General features: G+C 45.0%; 1 pseudogene; it reads left to right on the forward strand.

Annotated features, from left to right (window-relative positions):
- Positions 1-1,208: 1,208 nt before the first annotated feature.
- On the forward strand, positions 1,209-12,547 carry LOC119922821 (annotated as a pseudogene).
- Positions 12,548-13,742: the final 1,195 nt, after the last annotated feature.

Here is a 13,742-nt window from a genome sequence, read left to right on the forward strand (position 1 = left end):
AACAAAGTCCAGAGGGACGGCAGACTGAGGGGAAGGGGACACAGACGGAGGAGGGGGAGCCGGAGTGGCCGGAGGAGATGGACAGTGAGGCGAATGGCGAGCTGATCCAACAGGAGACAGAAGAAAATCCTGAGGATGCGTGGAGCAAGGAGAAGGGAACGCAGATGGAGGAGCAGGACCCCGTGGGCCCGGAAGAGGTGGAAGTGGAGGAGGCGGAGGAGCCGAGGCCCAGAGAGAAGCGGGAAGAATCAGCCGGGGAAGAAGATGTGCTGAGGGCCCGCGGAGCCCAGGGGAGCGTCGGGCCCGGCCTTCGGAAGCTTCCCACGGCTCCATGGTTCCCGGGCGGGAGCCATTGCTGCGACTGGCTGTGTTCCTCCCTGGGATGGGACTTGTGCCTCCGCACGGGCCTCCCGGACGATGTCCTGGCCCTGCTCCCTGGCGACGAGGCCGAGAGAGGCCATGGAAGCTCCGGCCTGCAGGAAGCGGCACGGGGGCCTTCTCCCCGGAACAGGCCCCAGCCTTTGCAGGAGGTCGCCCATCCCTCGAGGGAAGGATTGCTGGCAGAGTAGAGGGGAACGCAGACCGACCAACAAGACCCACTGGACCAAGAGGTTCTAGTGCTCGAGTGGGTGTGAGAGAAGTCCAGGGGCCGAAAAGGCGAACGACATCACCGGGGGACATTGCTGAGACTGAAGGTTTGGCTGGAAGTGTCCGGGCCAACGGGCAGTGCCTCCTCTCGGCGTGGGCGCTGACCGACTGAGGCGGCCCCCGCGGAGCCCAACTGGGGTCCGGACTGAGGATCTTTGTTGGCATGGGCTACTCTGAAAGACTTTTTATGATCACGTGCGTGGCTTGTGGGGGTTAAGGGGATTTTCAATAAAGTTTAGTTACAGTTATGTTGCAGTTACGGTTATGTAAATTTTAGTTACAGTTATGTCCCTGTCTCCTGTGTTGAAGAAGTGGATTTTACCTCGATTTGGGGCAAAAACATTATTGCCCTCATCGTAGGGCTGGGGTGGGTTTTGGGAGGGCTAGGGCTCTGATCCGTGGTCACCTAGTCAGCATGATCGCAAGTCCTATGCCCCCACATACACTGTAAGGCCTTCTCCCTTCACATCCTAGAGAAAAAAGTTTTTTTAATAAAGTGCTCGCCTGGGGTCCGCACCGAGGACCTTTGTTGTCATGGGCTTCCCTGAAAAAGTTTTTCTATGAACATCTACGCGGCTTGTGCGGCGTAAGGGTTTTTTTTTAATAAACTGCTATTTTAGTTACAGTTATGTCTCTGTCTCCTGTGTTAAAGAAGGGACTTTACATCGATTTGGAGCAAAACACCCTCATCGTAGGGCTGGGATGGGTTTTGGGAGGTCTGGGGCTCTGCTCCGTGGTCACGTACTGTGCATGATCGTAACTATGACCTAATATATGTCCTAATATACCACTGTAATATGCCTTCTCCCTTCACATCCTAGAGAAAGGAGTTTTGCAATAAAGTGCTATTATAGTGATCGTTCTATCTCGTGTGTCTTTGCTGAATAACTGGAATGTACACTGATCAAAAGCAAAACACGGTTGCTCTCATCTTAGAGGCAGGGGAAGGCCTTGGCCTGGCTGCGTTTGACCTGAAGGGATTACAAATGACTTACCTCTTTTTGGAAGTCATTCCATCTCTTCAAACCAAGCTTTGGATTCCAATGAGTGTTGAAACTGTTATCGGGTTGGGAGGGCATTAGAAGCCTGCTGCAGTAATGAAGGTGAAACCTAGGGTAAATGCTTCGATGAGCGTTTTAGCAGTTGGTCTGCAGAGGAACGAGCAGAGTTTAGCGATGTCAGGGTGATATAGCTTCAGGATCTGGTGAGAGACTCAATATGCGGGTTGATTGAGGCAGCAGAGCAAAGGCGCTTGCCAATGCTATGGAGTTGTCATACACAGAGAATGATAGCGCTATCGACAGTGGCAGGAAGGGCAGGCAGACAGGAGAGAGCTGGCTATGAGTGGGAAGGTGAGGTGCTCTGTTTTGGACATGATCAGCGTCATAAAGGATGGAGAAGTTGTTTTGGGGCAGAGCAGAAGGTTGAACTAACGCAGGTGAGGGAGGGGTTGCGTCTAGACGGGGGTTAATTGTCATAGAAGGTGATATTGATTTATGACTAGTTGTCGGGATCAAGGCTCTGTTTTGGTGAGTCCTTTCTCCGGTACGACCCCCTAGGTTTCGACCCCGCGCAGGTGCTGAAAATCACGCTAACCATGGCAACTAGGTTCTGACTGCTGGTTGGATTCCCTCTCAATAGGGCCTCCCACGACATCCATACTGTATCACTCAGGTGATACATCTCTGAGTGGAAATCATAGTAGGCGTGGGGGTGGGCGGGGGTTCCGTTGTATGATTCATTTATATCATTATCTGGACTGTAAGCTCATCGTGGACAGGAAATTTGTCTGTTATGTTATGTTCTTGTCCCCATGCGCTTATTACAGTGTCCTGCACACAGTAAGCACTCAGAAAAATTGGACTGATTGATTCTCAATTTCTTTCTTCCTTTCACTCATTCTTTCTCTTTCATTCATTGTATTTCTCTCATTATAGCTCTCTTTCTTTATTACTCCCTTCCTTCCTTCCTTCCTTTCTGCCTTTCTTTCTTCCTTCAGCCCTCCCCTGTTGGCGTGATTTCTTGGGATTCTCTCATCTAACCAAATTTAGCCTTTGTTCTCCTTTTTCATGAGTGTTCCTTTCCAAGAGAATATGGTACCAGTCTTTGTTACTTTCCCGGCATTAGCAGGTGATTCCTTGAATCGCATTACTGCCCTGGTTTCCTGTGAGTGATCTTGGCTCGAATGTCCTCTTCCCATTTACCGGGAATGTGGATCTGCACGCCAACTGCTTCTACTGGCTAGTTTCTTTCTGCTGAGCACGGTAGTCCCTGTTCCCGACACACTCTACTGCTCATATTCCTAAGATGTACAGCACAAGGAAATGTAGAATTCATCAGAGTTGGCAGGCACGTTCCCTACCTATAATGAGCTTGGTGTCAAAAGAAGCAATGTGGCTCAGTGGAAAGAGCACGGGCTTTGGAGCCAGAGATCGTGGGTTCAAATCTCTGCTCTGCCGACAATTGTTAACTGTCTGACTTTAGGGCAAGTCACCTAATTTATCTGAGAGGGCTCATCACCCTGTGGATATGTTTTGAGTAATAACAACCTACAAGGTTGCATCATTTCACTGGACTGTCCCTGATGCTTATGTCTATTCTTTGAATTCAGAGAGAATTGCTGCAGTCCCCCAGTGAATTTATCATCTTCCATGTGAGCCTGACTGGGGTTCAGACTCTGAAGAGACTCTTGGGGATAAAAACAACAGCAAGGTGAATTCCTACTGTGGACAAAACATCTACCAGTGGTTCATCCAACACTGAAGTTCACAAAAGAGGTTCATTGAATGGTGCACTTCCCTTGAGCTTTTGATAGAATAGAGAGCCTTCCAATCTCTGCCATTCGGAATGGCAGGACCACCCCAGGTGATTGACAGCTGCTGCTGGGAAGTCCCCCTAGTCTTCCTACTCAGTCTAGAAATTCCCAGCAATGGAGCAGGCTGGACCAGAAAAGAGAGGCAATGGATAGACCACCTAGATAAAAAATAGTAATGATTATGGTATTTATTAAGCTCTTACTCTGTGCCAGACACTGTGTTACGTGCCGGGGTGGGTAGAAGCAAATCAGACTGGGCACAGTCCCTTGTCCAACTTGGGGCTCACCCACATATTTGGTCTTTTAGTTGTCACTACATTGAGTCAATCTTTGCAATACTTCTTGTCTCTCATTTTGTCATTTTAGCTTCCTTGAAATCTCTCAGTTCTGAGGGGAGATGCACAGCTGTTTCACTTGTACTACGCACATCACGGTTATCTTATTTTTTGTACATTTTATCTTTGTATGTGTTTGTAACCTACATCCAACCCTGCCCATCAATGAGTGACAGCAGTATTTTATTCTATTATAAGCCCCATGCTAAACCCCTTAACATACATTCTGAGAAATTCAGAAGTGAAAAGCTTCATGGAAGAGGTATGGTGCAGGAAAGTCATCCATAAATGTCTCAGTACCAAATTAATTTATTGATATTTCCCGAAATTTGTTAAAATAGACTTTCTGTTGATTTTTTGACGAGAAATTTCCCCACTATTGATCAAGAGGATGCTGGACACTGAAATAAGTAGATCATACATGCAGACAAGCACAGTCACCCTTCTCTCCCATATTTCATGTTCATATTAATGTCAGTCTCCACATCTAGACTGTAAGCTCATTATGGGCAGGGAATGTGCCTGCTAGTTCTCTTGTATTACACTCTCCCAAGTGCTTAGAACAGTGCTCTGCACACAGTAACCACTCAATAAATACGATTCTTTGATTGATTGATTAATTGATTGTTGACAGAGAGAGTGGGTGATCCAAGAGTCAAGTCAACGAAGTCGTCTTCTCCATGTTCGGTAGCTGTCACAAGGGAGTAGTGGAGAACACCTTCCCTGCCCCTAAACCTGGATTCAGAGGTGCTGAGATGTTTTAATTCTCTTGGGGGAATGATTTGGGCTGGGAAATAGATAGGCAGGGTTAGGGCTTTGGTGATTTGCTCCAGTTTTCCTTAGCTCCCCCAAAATGCCCCAGACAGCCTTTTACCTCACTGATTTTTCAATGCTTCGAGAGGCCTTACTTTGGCCAGCAAGCAGCCAGGACTTGCTGGTTGTGAGTGGCCAATCAATTCTCTGAAGTAACCAAATGCAAACCTCCTATAGAGATGGAGAGGGATAGAAGGAAGAGTTGAGATGTTCTTTCAAGTAAGGGGGGAAGAATCACACTTTACTTGTAAACTTCAATTTCAAAATTTGCTTACAAATGTGTCTCCAAATTTTAGATCCTGCTGGACATGCTCCCTCTAGTTATTTGTAGCATATCCCGTGGCTTGCTGAAAAGAGCACATCTACAAAGGCACAGGAAGTGAGCATTGGATGGGTCTTTAATCACTCCTCCCAAGCAAAAGAAGTCACACTTTGGTTTTATCTTGGAGCAATCCGGATACTATAAATTGATCAATTTACTTAGCACCTACTGTGTGCAGAGCACTGTACTAAGCACTTGGGAGAGTACAATGGAATTAACAGACACGGTTCTTGCCCTTAAGGAGCTTGCTTTTTAGCAAGGAAAATAGATACTGAAACAATGTAGAGAGAGGAGGAAAGAGCAAAAGGGGAGGTCTACATGAATTAATGCTTGAATAATTTATTATATAAGATGTGGACATAAGTGTTATGGAAGCTTGAGTTTGTAGGTACTCCGATGGCACTGAAGTGCTGAGATGGCAATTGAAAGAAACATAGTCTGAAGAGAGGAAATAATTAAACAGAGTAGATCTCTTTATCAGAGATGTGATTTCAGTAACACTTTGAAATTGGGGAGTTGGAGGACGAGGGGGAGAAGGTTCTGTAGGATTTGCAGAGGAAGGGAGTTCCAGGCAGAAAGAAAAAACATGAGAAAGTGATCCCTAGCAGAAGACAAAAGAATGCAGCACCGTCTGGGAGGAGCGAAGAGTGCTCGTTGGGTGCAGTGAGGAAAGAGAGTACGAAGAAACAGTACTCAGTACGTAGGACTGAGTTTATTGAGCGTTTTAAAGCCAGTGATTAGGAGTCCCTACTTAATGTGGAGAGGACTGAAAAACCATTGGAGGTATTTGAGGAGTAGAGAGATGTGGCAGAACAACATATTAAAAAGATCAACATTTTAGAGAACCAGTGTGGCCTAATGGATAGAGCAGAAGTCAGAAGGACCTGAGTTCTAATCCCTGCCCTGCCTTTAGCTTGCTATGTGACCTAGGGCAAGTCACTTCACTTCTTTGTGCCTCAATTACCTCATCTGTAAAAATGGGATTAGGACTGTGAGCCCACTTTGGGACATGAATTGTGTCCAACCTGATTAGCATGTATCTATCCCAGCACTTAGTATAGTGCCTGGCACATAGTAAGCACGGAACAAATATAATAAAAAAATAAATGCTGGGCTCAGAATGAAATATGGATAGGAGAGGAGAGTGACTGATGCATCTGTCAATCCATGAGTATGTCTCTGAGAGGGAATATGTCACTGTTACTAGCTAAAGTAGTTTAGCAAATCAATCAATCAATCAATCGTATTTATTGAGTACTTACTGTGTGCAGAGCACTGTACGAAGCTCTTGGGAAGTACAAGTTGGCAACATATAGAGACAGTCCCTACCCAACAGTGGGTTCACAGTCTAAAAGGGGGGAGACAGAACAAAACCAAACATACTAACAATATAAAATAAATAGAATAGATATGTACAAGTAAAATAAATAAATAAATAAATAGAGTAATAAATATGTACAAACATATGTACATAGATACAGGTGCTGTGGGGAAGGGAAGGAGGTAAGATGAGAGGATGGAGAGGGCGACGAGGGGGAGAGGAAGGAAGGGGCTCAGTCAGGAAGGCCTCCTGGAGGAGTTTAGCTCTCAGTAGGGCCTTGAAGGGAGGAAGAGAGCTAGCTTGGCCATGGGCAGAGGGAGGGCATTCCAGGACCGGGGGATGACGTGTGCTAGGGGTCGACGGCGGGACAGGCGAAAACGCGGCACGGTGAGGAGATTAGTGGCAGAGGAGCGGAGGGTGCGGGCTGGGCTGTAGAAGGAGAGAAGGGAGGTGAGGTAGGAGGGGGCGAGCTGATGTAGAGCCTTGAAGCCGAGAGTGAGGAGTTTCTGCCTTATGCGCAGATTGATTGGTAGCCACTGGAGATTTTTGAGGAGGGGAGTAACATGCCCAGAGCGTTTCTGGACAAAGACAATCCGGACAGCAGCATGAAGTATGGATTGAAGTGGGGAGAGACACGAGGATGGGAGATCAGAGAGAAGGCTGATGCAGTAGTCCAGACGGGATAGGATGAGAGCTTGAACGAGCAGGGTAGCGGTATGGATGGAGACGAAAGGGCGGATCTTGGCAATGTCGCAGAGCTGAGACCGGCAGGTTTTGGTGACGGCTTGAATGTAAGTGACGGCTTGGATGTAGCAAATGAGCTACTGAGGTTGGGGGACAATACTACAAGCATCATAGGAAATTATCCGCTTTGGTATTGCACATTTAACAAATATATCTTTTCCATTCTGGCTGATCATGACTTCAATTACTTTTTTTTCATCTCATTCAAAGGAATTTTATTCTAACTCTTATTGGCCAGCATTTTTCTTTAATGATGATCATGTCTGGAGATTGTAAAGTCCGTATGAATGTCTGTTTCTCCTTCATGTGCTTATATCAAGGTAGCTAATTGGAAAACCACTTATTTAGGGCACCAATAAGCCCAATAAAACTGTGAATAAAATTAGGAATTAAACTTATTTGTTCCAAATCCAAAACCAGTTTTGAAACGACTCCAGGGAATAGTTATGTGTTTGTATTGGAAATCTCAGGTGCTCAAAAATGCCTTTTTCACTGCATTTATATTTGGCCCTTCAGAAATATTGCCCATATTTTTCCTTTCCCAAGCACTCAGTAAACAACCAATCAACCACATTTATTAAGTGTTTGCTGTATGTAGAGTACTGTACTAAGCGCTTGGGAGAGTGTAGTATAGCAGAGTTAATAGATATGTTCCCTACCCTCAATGAGTTTACAGGCTAGAGGGAGAGACAGACAATATAATAATAATAATAATAATAATATTTGTTAAGTGCTTACTATGTGCCAAGCACCGTTCTAAGCGCTGGGGTAGATACAAATAAATAAATTACAGTTATGTACATAAATGCTGTGAATCTGAGGGAGCGATGCAAATCGAAATGCGAAGGTGACACAGAGGGGAGTGGTAAAGGAGGAAATCAGGGCTTATTCAGGAAAATCCTCTTGGAGATGTGCCTTCAGCGAGGCTTTGAAGGTGGGGATAGTGATTGTCTGTTGCATATGAAGAGGAAGGGCAACCAGGATAGAGGCAGAATATGGGCAAGAGGTCGGCAACGAGGTAGATGAAATCAAGGTACAGTGAGTAGGTTGGCACGAGAGGGGAGAAGTGTCTGGGCTGGCTTAGAGTAGGAAGTAGTGAGGTAATAATAATAATAATAATGACATTTATTAAGCGCTTACTATATGCAAAGCACTGTTCAAAGCGCTGGGGAGGTGAAAAGGTGATCAGGTTGTCGCACGTGGGGCTCACAGTCTTAATCCTCATTTTACAGATGAGGTAACTGAGGCCCAGAGAAGTTATTTGACTTGCCCAAAGTGACACAGCTGACAATCGGCGGAGCAGGGATTTGAAACCATGACCTCTGACTCCAAAGCCCGGGGTCTTTCCACTGAGCCACTCTGCTTCCCCAGGTAAGGTAGAAGGGGGCAAGGTGATTAAGTGCCTTAAAGCTGATGGTAAGGAGTTCCTGTTTGACACGGAAGTTCTTGAAGAGTGGGAAATCATGGACTGAATGTTTTTTGTAGAAAAGTAGTCTGGGCAACAGAATGAAGTATGGATTGGAGTGGAGAGAAATGGGAGGCAGGGAGGTTGGAAAGAAGGCGAATACAGTGATCAAGATGGGATAGGACAGTGCTTGGATTAACGTGGTAACAGTTTGGATGGAGAGGAAAAGGCAGACTTTAGCGATGTTGTAAAGGTTGGATGGACAGGATTCAGTGACAGATTGAATATGTGAGTTGAATGAGAGAGTTGAGTCGAGGATAACACCAAGGTTATGAGCTTGTGAGGCAGGAAGGATGGTAGTGTTGTGTACAGTGATGGGAAAATCATGGTGAGGACAGAGTTCGGGTGGGAAAAGTAGATAGTGCTGCTTAGTACATGTTACATTTGAGGTGTCGGTGGTATATCTAAGTAGAGGTGTCTTGAAGGCAGAAGTAAATATGAGGAGAGAGATCTGGGTTGGAGTTGTAGATCTGGGAAACTTTCACAAAGAGACGGTAGGTAGTTGGAGCCATGGAAGCAAATGAGTGGGAGTTGGTGCAGATGGACAATAGTAGGGGACCCAGAACTGAACCATGAGGGACCCCCACAGTTAGAAGATGTGAGACAGAGGAGGAGCCTGTGAAAGGGACTGAGACTTAGCGGTCAGAAAGATAGGAGGAGAACCAGGAGTACCAGGACAATAGACATTCGATACATGGATTGATTGAGTGAGTGCTTAGTAAAGTGCTCTGCACACAGTAAGTACTCAATAAATACGATTGAATGAATGAGTGACTGATTGATTGATGTAAAGAGTGGGTGGGCATTGAAAGTTTGAGAGAAAGATTGCAGGATATAGGATACAAGGAATCTAAGGAGTTGAGAATTATTTGTTAAAGAGGGAGAACATGAAGTGGGGAGGGGCAAGGGCAATGCTTTAAAAGAAGAGTACTACATATTTCCAAGTTTTCATCTGGGAAGCAGAAGTCCAAGATGGGATTGAGTAGAAATTTATGCCTTGAAGGAAAGGAGTTAACTCCCAGGTATGTTTCTTGTGGTGACTGTCCTTTTTTTTCTGAGAAGACTACTCTCCCCATCTTCAAATCCCTTCTAAAATCAGGTCACCTCCATGAGGCTTTTCCTGACTATGACCCCACTTCTCCAATTTTTCCTCTCTTCTGCATTACCTACGCTTGGGTCTCTACCCTTTCAACACTTTAACATTCATCGCAGTCCCACAGCACTTATGGGCATAATCATCTATCCTTTATTTTAATGTCTACCTCCCCCTCCATTTTGTAAGCTACTTGTGGGCAGGGATCAGGTCTACCTACTCTAGTCCATCATATTTATTGAGCATTTAGTATGTGCAGAGTACTATACTAAGCGCTTGGGAGAGTAGAATATAGCAATATGACAGACACATTCCCTGCTCACAACGAGTTTACAATCTCTATTGTATTGTATTCTCCCAGGTATTGAATACAGCACTCCAGGCATTCAATAAATACCATTGATTGAATGGCTGATTGATAATAGGACAAGAAAGAGAATCCAATATGTTAATTCCATAATTAAACCCCTCATTTTGAGAATAAAAAAGCAGACAGATTGTAGTTTTATGGATTATGAACTTTTTCAGGAATACTTGTGGCTATTTGTTTCCTCTCACCAATAGAACCCATTACCTATAAGGGAGTCTCTCTCAAGTGGAATCACAGAAGCAGGATAGACTGAAAGAGGAACGTTTATTTGTCCTAACATGTGCCACAAGATTCATTCACAGTGAGAGGAGGGAATAAATTTAACCTAACAGTAAAAAACCCTTGTCTACTAAAAAGAGACAACAGTATTCTGAAGAAAACAATTCAACAAGGCTATTCGTGGCTTAGTGGAAAGAGCACGGGCTTGGGAGTCAGAAGTCGTGGGTTCTAATCCCAGCCCTGCCACTTCTCAGCTGCGTGATTTTGGGCAATGCACTTAACTTCTCTGTGCCTCAGTACCTCATTTGTAAAATGGGGATTAAGACTGAGAACACAACGTGGGACACCCTGATCACCTTGTATCTGCTGCAGTGATTAGAACAGTGCTTGGCACATAGTAAGTGCTTTACAAATGCCATTATTATTATTATTATCATTATGATCATTTCTCAGTAAAGAAAAATGGCTTCTGTCGGGAGCTCCAGTGTGCTGTGAAATCCAACAGTCAATTGATCACATTTATTGAGCACTTACTGTGCGCAGAGCACTGATGATGATGCTATTTGTTATGTGCTTAATTTGTGCCAAGCACTGTTCTAAGCACTGGGGTAGATACAAGGTAATCATGTTGTCCCACATGGGGCTCACTGTCTTCATCCCCATTTTCCAGATGGGGGAACTGAGGCACAGAGGACATAAGTGACTTGTCCAGGGTCACACAGCTGACAGGTGGCAGAGCAGGGATTAGAACTCATGACCTCTAACTCCCAAGCCCGTGCTCTTTCCAGTAGGCCACACTGCTGCTCAAGCACTCTACTAGGTGCTTAGAAAAATTCAATATAACAGAGTTGGTAGACATGTTCCCTGCTCACAGTGAGCTCAATTATAAATAAATAAATTGCAGGTAGATGCATAAGTTCTATGGGGCTAAGGGAGGGGTGAATAAAGGATGAAAATACAAGTGAAATGCTACCAATGGTACTAACCATGCTGGTTGACAAGCTCTGAACTAAGTGGATAGAACACTGGATTCAGCATGTCTAAGCACTTAGTACAGCACTCTGCACAGAGTAAGCACTCAGTGAATACCATTGATTGATTTATAACCCTTGGCTGATGGTGGGGTATAACAGAAGTTACTTGGCTTGATTTTTCTTTTTGTCGAATGGGACCGAGGTGTTTTAAGAATGAGTGAAATATTAGGTAGTAGAAATAAAGTATCTTGGGTTCCATGGGAAAAAAAATCAGTACTAAAGAAATTCAATCATCTTCATCTTTGAAAAGGTAAACCAGTTCTCTGTCGTGCAAGCTCACTAGTACGTTCATCACCAACACTGAATCGATGGAAAAAGCAACAATGTGACCAAATTAATTCTCCTAGGACTTACCCAGAATCCAGAGTTGCAGAAACTTTTGTTTTGTTCCTATTCATCGATCAGGTAACTCTTTTGGGAAACCTGCTTATGGTCATAACCATCAAGGCCAGCCAAAATCTCAGCTCCCCATGTACTTCTTCCTCTCATACTTATCTTTCATAGACGCCATCTACTCATTCATTAATTGAATCGTATTTATTGAGTGCTTACTGTGTGCAGAGCACTGTACTAAGCGCTTGGTAAGTACAAGTTGGCAACATATAGAGACGGTCCCTTACCCAACAGCGGGCTCACAGTCTATAATTATTCTATTATTATTCTAATAAATAATAAATAAATAAATACTCCTCTTCCGGTACTCCAAAAATGATTGTAGACAGCCTGTCTGCCAGGAAAGCCATCTCTTATGATGGCTGTACGGTGCAGCTCTTTGTATTACACTTCTTTGGAGGGACAGAGGCCATCCTTCTCATTTTGATGGCCTATGACCGTTAAGTGGCCATCTGCAAACCTCTGCACTATTTGATCATCATGAACCATCAGGTGTGTATCCTAATGGTGGGGGTGGCCTGGGTAGTGGGCTTCTTTTATTCAATAATTCAGATTCTCTTCCTAGTCCGGCTGCCCTTCTATGGTCCCAATGTCAATTATTATTTTCTCTGTCACCTGTACCCTGTGTTGGAACTTGCCGGCACAGACACCTATGTCGTGGGCCTGTCAGTGGCTGCCAACGGCGGCCATATCTACACTCTCTGTTTCCTCATGTTGGTAATCTCCTACGTTGTCATCTTGAACTCCCTAAAAAGTAATAGTTCAGAGGGAAGGCGCAAAGCCCTCTCCACCTGTGGCTCTCACATCATGGTCTTCACGCGGTTCTTTGTTCCCTGTATCTTCACCTACATGAGGCCTGTCTCCACCTTCCCCATGGATAAAGCAGTGGCCGTATTCTATGTTTTCATTACTCCCATGTTAAACTCCTTGATTTACACCATGAGAAATGTGGAGGTGAAAAATGCCATGAGGAAGTTATGGAGACAAATAATGACTTCAGGACAGAAGTGAATCACTTTCTGAGAATTATGTTGTTGCTTTTTTCAGTGAGAGAAGAAGGAATCAGCGGGTTCTTCAGATGCTTTAAGAAACCTCATTGTGGCTTAATCTCTTCTCAAAGAACCACACTTGAAGGTTTTCATGTATTCTGAATTGTCGGAACAATGAATATCATTTCCTGTATGTGTATAAGTCTTCCTTCTCATTATACACATCGATTAAAAGACTGTTTTCAGTACATGCTAGTGGTAATTGGAATCCTCTTAAGGGATGAATATTCATTCAATCATTCATTCAATCGTGTTTATTGAGCGCTTATATTTATTGAGCACAGAGCACCGTACTGAGGGCTTGAGAAGTACAGGTCGGCAACATATATTGATGGTCCCTACCCAACAACGGGCTGTAGGTTGACAGGCAACCACTGGTGATTTTTGAGGAGGGGAGTAACATGCCCAGAGAGTTTCTGCACAAAGATGAGCTGGGCAGCAGCGTGAATTATAGACTAAAGCAGGGAGAGACAGGAGGATGGGAGATCAAAGAGGAGGCTGACGCAGTAATCCAGTCGGGATAAGATGAGAGATTGAACCAGCAAGGTAGCGGTTTGGATGGAGAGGAAAGGGCAGTTCTTGACGATGTTGTGGAGGTGAGACCGGCAGGTATTTGTGACGGATTGGATGTGTGGGGTGAACGAGAAAGCAGAGTAGAGGATGACACCAAGGTTGCTGGTTCTAGAGACGGGAAGGATGGTAGTGCTGTCTACAGTGATGGGAAAGTCAAAGAAGGGGCAGGATTTGGGAGGGTAGATAAGGAGCTCAGTCTTGGACATATTGAGTTTTAGATGGAGGGCAGACACCCAGATCGAGATGTCCTGAAGGCAGGAGGAGATGCGAACCTGAAGGGAGGGAGAGGGAGCAGGGGCGGATATGTAGATTTGGGTGTCATCAGCCTAGAGATGACAGTTGAAGCCGTTGGAGCGAATGGGTTCGTCAAGGGAGTGAGTGTGGATAGAGAACAGAAGGGGACCAAGAACTGACCCTTGAGGAACCCCTGTAGTAAAGTGATGGGACGGGGAGGAAGAGCCCGCAAAGAGACAGAGAATGAACGGCCAGAGAGATAAGAGGGAAACCAGGAGAGGACGGAGTCTGTGAAGCCAAGGTTGGATAGTGTG

Source organism: Tachyglossus aculeatus, unplaced genomic scaffold (genome assembly GCF_015852505.1).
Source record: "Tachyglossus aculeatus isolate mTacAcu1 unplaced genomic scaffold, mTacAcu1.pri scaffold_125_arrow_ctg1, whole genome shotgun sequence".
Taxonomy (NCBI): domain Eukaryota; kingdom Metazoa; phylum Chordata; class Mammalia; order Monotremata; family Tachyglossidae; genus Tachyglossus; species Tachyglossus aculeatus.